The 6,677-nt window shown below is 33.6% G+C and overlaps 1 non-coding gene across 1 annotated transcript; it reads right to left on the minus strand.

Annotated features, from left to right (window-relative positions):
• Positions 1–6,008: 6,008 nt before the first annotated feature.
• TRNAV-AAC (transfer RNA valine (anticodon AAC)) lies at positions 6,009–6,082 on the minus strand. The gene has a single exon. It is a non-coding gene; the product is annotated as a tRNA-Val (tRNA).
• Positions 6,083–6,677: the final 595 nt, after the last annotated feature.

Raw genomic sequence — 6,677 nt, forward strand, 5'->3', positions numbered from 1 at the left:
AAGAACTACTCAAGCGTTGAGGACAACACTTTTTGAAGGAGAGGGGCATGTTAGGCCCCTATAATACTAGTGTAACCCCTTATTGTTATTAGTACAACCCCCTTATTATATTTTTGTACCCATGTAATCCCCATTTTGTTACTATAGTTCCCCATAGAAGCCCACTATTGTTATTATTGTGCCCTTATATTAGTATTGTTATGTTGGATCTGATTATATTATGACCCCTTAGACTCCTATATATAGAAAGGAGGTGTTGTCATTTGTATCATCTAAGAATTGTTCATTTGTGTAATGTAAAGGAGGTTACCCCCTTGAAGAGGATTATTTCTAATATGTTCATCTATCTTTTCTATCTTTTTGTGAGTTGGTTTCATAACAGTAACCAAGAGGTATTTCTCGAGTTTTCAGTTTAGAAACCTCTTTTTGAGTTTTGAGGAGGTCTTATATTGAGTATGTCTGTAACAAAGAGGTCTTTTTCTGAATTTTCAAAGTTTACTCAGCACTAGGAGAAAGTCTAATGAACACTAGGAGGAGGAAAAAACAAGGTCTGTTGTTGAGTATGTTCGTAACCAAGAGATCCTTTGTTGAACCAAGAAAACACAAACCTATATATTTGTAACCAAGAGGTCTTTCTTGAGTTTTCAATTTAGAGGCCTTTTTAAAAATTTTCAGTTTAGATGCCTCATGATGATCATCTCATGAGATTCATGATGTGATTTTCTTTTATCTCATCATGACTTGTGACTCAAGACAAATACTATATTTCAATATCAATGTCTAATGTACCACTTGACATCCTATACATTTTATATAGCGGATTTATCTTCATATTTATGTGACAATGAATTTGTTTGATGTTGATGTTCCTTTAGAAATATACGAAATTGAAAAGAAAGTTGATGATTGTTGTATTTTTTTAGGTTTCTTGATAATTTTTTATAATTTCCATGATATTGCCTCGATATTGTTGATAATTTAAATCTTGGAACTCTGGTGATAAATTGTCATTAATGATAAATGTAGCATTGGAAGAGACACATAAGTGAAATGGAGGATGATTTTTTCATTTTTATAAATAACCTATATCCAAGCAATCCAGAAGAAACACATAAGTGAATGTACCTATAAGTCTATAAACAAGAGGTTTTTGGTTGAATTTTCAAGATATCTAGAAGAGACACAAGTAAAATGGTATATTTTTTCATTTTAAGACACAAGGAATCCAAAAGAGATATAGCATTCCATTATTATTTTTTAAATAACATGTATGCAAAGCAATTTAGAAGAAACACATAAATAATCTATATACAAATCAATCTAGAAGAGGCACATAGGTGAGTTGGAAGAAGAAAATACATACCTGTAAATCTTTTGAAAATACACACAACTGAAATGGAAGAGATTTTTTTTAAGCATGTACACAATCAAATTAGAAGAGACACATAAGTGACATGGAGGAAGAAAATACATACCCTCTGAAATGGAGGAGGAAAACACAAACCTATAAGTCTATAACTAAGAGATTTTGTGTTGAATTTCAAAGTCTAGAAAGAGGAAAACACAAACCTATAAGTCTGTAAACTAGAGGTCTTCTATTGAGTATGGCTGTAACTAAGAGGTCTTTTGTTGAATTCTCAAAGTCTATTGAACACTAGGAGGAGGAGGTCTTCTATTGAGTATGCATGTAACCAAGAGGTCTTTTGTTGAATTTTCAAAGTCTACTGAACACTAGGAGGTCCGAGGAAAATACAAGGTCTTTTGTTGAGTATGCATGTAACCAAGAGGTCCTTTGTTGAACCAAGAAAACACAAACTTGTATGTTTATAACCAAGAGTTCTTTCTTCAATTTTCAATTTAGAAGCCTCTTTTTGAGTTTTGAGGAGGCCTTCTATTGAGTATGTATGTAACCAATAGGTATTTTGTTGAATTTTCAAAGTTTACTCAACACTAGGAGGAGGGAACACTGGGAGAAAGTCTATTGAACACTAGGAGGAGGGAACACTAGGAGAAAGTCCATTGAACACTAGGAGGAGGAAAACAAGAGGTCACAAACCTCTATGTCTGTAACCCATAGGTCTTATTTCTGAGTTTTCAGTTTAAACCCCTAGTAAATGCTAGAAGGAGGGCTTGAACCTCCGATGTTAAACCTCCCGACCTTGTGGTTAACAACGGCACACTCTAACCAGCGAAACTATTCCAGCAATGACTGCTACATGCCATAACAAAAAAATAGTTAGGCCTAGCTAGTTACACTTGTTATGGTTACATCGTTCTTATAGTTCTCATACAATACTCATATCAACATGAAATAAAATTTTGATTCTAATTATAATTAGTACTATAATCCTCTATTCCTTATTTCAATTTTCTATTTCTGAACATGACATTCAAGTTTTTAAGATTATCCATCACTGCTCTTACGATCTATTCCTTATTTCAGTTTTCTGTTTCTGAACATGACATTTGAAATCGCAGATCTTAAAAATTGGTACTATCATGTTTTGTGATGTTGATTAAACATCAATTTCTTAACATGAGATTCAAACAGTTTTTTTTTTTTTTTTAAGATGTTGATTATCCGCCAATTTTCTATTTATTAACACAAGACTCAAACAACACTGTTCCATATTGATGTTGAAGAAAAAGTGTTGCAAACTACAACAACATCAAAAGTTGTTGTAAATTGGAAGGAAACAATTGTCGCTACCTGGACCTAAACCAAATACCTTGAGATTGGCGCCTCCCAGACTGGAACCAGAGGAAGGGAATAGTTCACGCCGTCAGGACTTGAACCAGAGACCTTCAGTGTGTTAGATGTTATAAGTAACTACATCATGGAACCATGTGTCCAAAATTGCAAGATAAAATTGGCGCCACCTGTACTCAACTGGAAGGAAATTCAAAACCTTATTCAAGAAATTTTAGAAATGGTGCCATTGTCTCAAGTAGTCAACTTGTTATGAAAAAATGGTGAAGCTACAAGAACAAAATCTCATGTTGTACATAGGGCGGGTCATTTTCAAATGGAAAGTCTAGTCTATGATAAATATGGAGCATATTTAATTGATAAGTTTGCCACAACTTTGTAGATGAAAAAAATTGATCAAAGGCAGTACTGCAATTCATTTTGTTCTTGCAAAGCCAAGCCTAGAAAATGCAAGAATGGGACATCCTGTATACATCAAGTTATGCTTGAAAGGTTTAAATCTGACATACCTGGTATAATATATTTGTTAGTGAGGTTGATTAGGTTTTGTTGCTCAGGTTGATTAGGTTGTGATAGCAATATAGCGAACTTGCTTTTGCTAATGCATCATATTGTTCAGTCAAGAAACATTTCATTCTTTCACTACTTGATTTCATTTGATTGTTAAAGCTCCTTTGGTATAGTGTTAGTTGAGCAAAGGACAAGCTCCTTTGGCGTTACATTTATAGAGTGAAGGACAATATTGGGTGATTTTATTCACCGGTAGATAAACAAATATTCATCTTTGGCATGCTTACAAATGTTTTTCAGCATGGGGTGAAGCCTGTATGGCCATGGGTTTTGGGTAAGAATGGGGATGTAGGTTTGATTAAAAGATATGAGTTGTAGCATTACGCTAAGAGCTTATGGAAGTAAGTGGCAGAGACAACGAAACTGTAATCACAATAATATTGTTGAAGTATGTTTTTGTATTGAATGGGGTTTGTTTTCAAACAAACGACTTTTGTTGATATGTAATTATTAAGTCTAATTGAACTAACTATTAAAGTTACCTTGGAGATCCTTTGTGGATTGGTACAATGGCCTTACAAAAATATAGCTGGTTATCTTGCTTTTAGATTGAAAATTGTTTTTGAAAAACCTTTCATCAAAGTTCAGTCATGAATGTTCAAATAAATTGAAATTGAATTTTCATTGCAGTCCTCAGGTTACTAACAAAACAAAATAAAATGATTAAAGGGACTGAAAGACAAATCAACATAGTTTATAGAAAATATATTTATAAACATGATAGCTTGCACTCAAAGAGAAACTTACGAAGATCCTAATATCTAAGTTCGAAAATTATATTAACATAATTTTAGAGATTCATTTTGGAAATAAATTAATTTTCTGTGAACTTATTATTGTTTATAGTTTGAACTTGAAAATATGACACATTCGAGGAATCATAATATCTATCCATACATATAAAGAAAATTCATTTCAAGATATGTTTGTAGGTACATGGAGCATGCTTGATAAATTTCTCATCCTCTTGCAACTATTTATACTTGTATCTTTGAGACCTACTTGAAATATGTTCAGGAATTACTTTGTAATGTTGTTTGCGATATTTGTTAAATGCAAAGTAAAAGTTGAAATTGTCTGGGTGTTAGTTAAATTAGAAAGATAGAAAGATACGAAGAAAATTAACCATAATAACATAACTTAAAACATTGCTATAGATAAAACAGAATACTATGTTACCAGTTAAATGTCAAGTAATACCATAAAAGAAGGTGGATCCATCACTGTCCATGGCATGCAGAATAAGAGATTTAATAGTTAAAGCGAGGGATGGTAACCAAAAAAAACAAATGTCAAGTAATACAATCCAAGATGGTAGATCCATCACTGTCCATGGCATGCAGAATAAGAGATTTAATAGTTAAAGCGAGGGATGGTAACCAAAAAAAAAGAAAACATCCAGTTTTTATGTTACTGCCAGCGAAGAAGAACAGTGACGGTGATGGATGGAAATGGAATGTTACTACTCCCAGCGAAGAAGAATAGTGTGGACCGGGTCGCAGTCCAGTTGGTAATGGATATGGATATCGATGTGGATGGGCATAAACCAAAATTTCAACCAGAAGCCACATCTGATGTCAAATTTATCAGAGCCAGGTTTCGATCCTGGGACCTGTGGGTTATGGGCCCACCACGCTTCCGCTGCGCCACTCTGATGGCGGATACTGTTGGAGGTCAACAAATTATATGTATTTGTCTGTTGTTCCACCCAAATTCCGGCCATCGAAACACATTTCTATTTTTGAGAAATTGGAGTTATAGAGTTGCAGTTGTTGAGAGAGATCATTGGGTTAGAATTCATTTAATGGGCGCAACGCCATCGATTGATTGTTAGAATATTGTCGAGGTCATTGCCAGTTTGCCCTCAAACGTTAAGGGCTAATGCAGCAAGAACGGGATAGAGCGATGCACAGCAAATATGCCAGCAATCCAAAAGTGATTTAATATTCAATACAGTTTTATATTTCTATTTTTATAAATAACATGTAAACAAACAGTGAGTTGGAAGTTTTTTTCATTTTAATAAATAACGATATAACATTTCATTATAAATTTTTTTTCCATACATGCACAAAAGATATATATATGTATATATATAAAAACAATTCAAACTAGAGATCAATGAAATGGAAGATGATTTTATAATATAAGATCTCATTATAATTTGTTTTTCCCATATATGCACAAAAGATGTATATATAAGCAATACAAAAGGGGCATTGACACCAATGAAATAGAAGAGGAATTTTTCATTTTTATAAATAAACAGATATGTAAAAGAGAGGAGAAAAACATATACTTGTAAGTTTTTGAAGTTAACATTTTTTTGTTAAATTTTCCAGCATCCAGAAAACACACATAAATGAAATGGATGATTTTTTATTTTGACAGAGTAACCTGAATACAAGCAATCCAGAAGAGGTATAGCATTTCAGTATAGATATGTTCTTTCATTTTTATAGATAACATGTATATAAGTAATCTAAAAGAAACATTTAAGTGAAATGGAAGAGGATTTTCTTCATTTTTATAAAGAAGCTGTAGGCCTTGTAAAATAGAAGAAAAACATACCTGTAAGTCCATGCTAACCCGTTAGCGGAGGAGGAATTGAACCTCCGACCAGTCACACGCGCTAACCAAGCGTGATTTGCAGCAATATCTTGGACAGTTGTACTTGGATGTAGACATTGTTCTGTCTTAAAATAGATACAAGAAGCAGCGAAATAATTGGCGCCGCCCGGACTTGAACCGGAGACCTTCAGTGTGTTAGACTGACGTGATAACCAACTACACCACGGCACCAGGTGTTTTCAAAACCGACATGAGAGCCCTGAATCATGAGTCAAATCTTGGATGGACAAGTTAACTAACTACACCCAGGCCACCAGATGTATTTTTCTGATTGGATTCTCGCAGCTTATGCCGGAAAAGGGAGCGAAAAAGAAATTAAAAAGGAAAAGAAATGTTTTCTTTTCCAAACACATGGAAACATCAATAATATTGTATTGAGGAGATATTTTTGTTTTCAAAGAAAAAAAGCTTTATGTATTATATGAAAGATATAAGAGCTGAATAATACATTCATTCTCTGATTATGCCGATCATAGATATGATCCCATAAGTATATGAGGAGGACAAAAAAACCTATAATCTGAAGAGCTAATTGACGCTGGATTCGATTATGATAAAGTCTGATATCAAAAACTCAAAAAAGAATACGACAGCCATGTATATTTCTTTACAAATCTGGAAGGGCAAAATCAGATATCTGATAATGGGAATCATCAGATACAATTTCGAGATGCCAATATTCTGAAGTAGAAAAGAGTCCCTTTTTTGAGAGACCGTCTGCTGTACTGTTTTCTTCCCTATTGATGTGCTGAATAGAGCAATTCTC

The sequence above is a fragment of the Pinus tabuliformis genome, chromosome 6, assembly GCF_031772625.1.
Source record: "Pinus tabuliformis cultivar Carrire ecotype Pingquan chromosome 6, CPIR1, whole genome shotgun sequence".
Classification (NCBI taxonomy): Eukaryota; Viridiplantae; Streptophyta; class Pinopsida; order Pinales; family Pinaceae; genus Pinus; species Pinus tabuliformis.